The sequence below is a fragment of the Nematolebias whitei genome, chromosome 12 (genome assembly GCF_014905685.2).
Source record: "Nematolebias whitei isolate Nwh7 chromosome 12, NemWhi1, whole genome shotgun sequence".
Taxonomy (NCBI): Eukaryota; Metazoa; Chordata; class Actinopteri; order Cyprinodontiformes; family Rivulidae; genus Nematolebias; species Nematolebias whitei.
In genome coordinates, this window is record NC_056509.1 from 3,797,528 (window position 1) to 3,798,386 (window position 859).

The window sequence follows — 859 nt, forward strand, 5'->3', positions numbered from 1 at the left end:
TCCTCATGTCCTCAAGGACATGAAGACTTGTCCCTACAAGTCCTCGAGGACAGTGTTGGACTTGGAGGTGGTGCAGTGGATAGAGCTGCCACCTCAGAGGTTGCTGGGATTAATCCCAGCTGGGGAACTTTCTAGGTAGAGTTTGCATTGGGGACGGGTAGAGAAGGTGGGCCTATCGGAAGGTTGTCGGTTCGACTCCCCGGACCAACCTGCCTCCACCCTCATCCCCCCTGGGCCCAAGTAATAACTGTTATGTGTCATCGTATGTTTGCACATGATGACATTAGTTCTTTGCTTTTAACCCATTTGCACCCGAGATGCATCCAGGTGGAGCAGTGGGCAGCTATTTAAGCACCTGGGGAGTAATTGGGGATTGGGTGTCTTGCTCAGACACCACGACATGTGGGAATGGCTGGGGATCAAACCTGGGACTTCCGTGTCCCGAGTCAGCTGTCCTGCCTCTGCCCCCAAACAGGTCAAGCACAAGTTCACAGCTCACCCAGCCAGCAGACCCGTCACCGGTCTGAGCCTGTGACACCGTCTAACAGCCGGCGACCTCCTGGACTGGCTCCACACCAGATCAGAGCAGCCAGCAGAGCATGGTGGTGGCTGCACCCAGAGCCCAGTCCGGTCTAAAGGAGCGCCCTGCCTCCCCTCGTCACAGGAACACCTGACCGACAGCCTCCAACAAAGTGTGCGCTGCTCCTCTGAGTGCACAGCTGGTCCTCGTTAGTCCGTCTCCTCCGAGTCGTGCCCAAGAACTGAACTGTACAGGTCCTTCTAAAAAAATTATCATATTGTGATAAAGGTCCTTATTTTCCATAATGTAATGATAAAAATGAAACTTTCATATATTTCA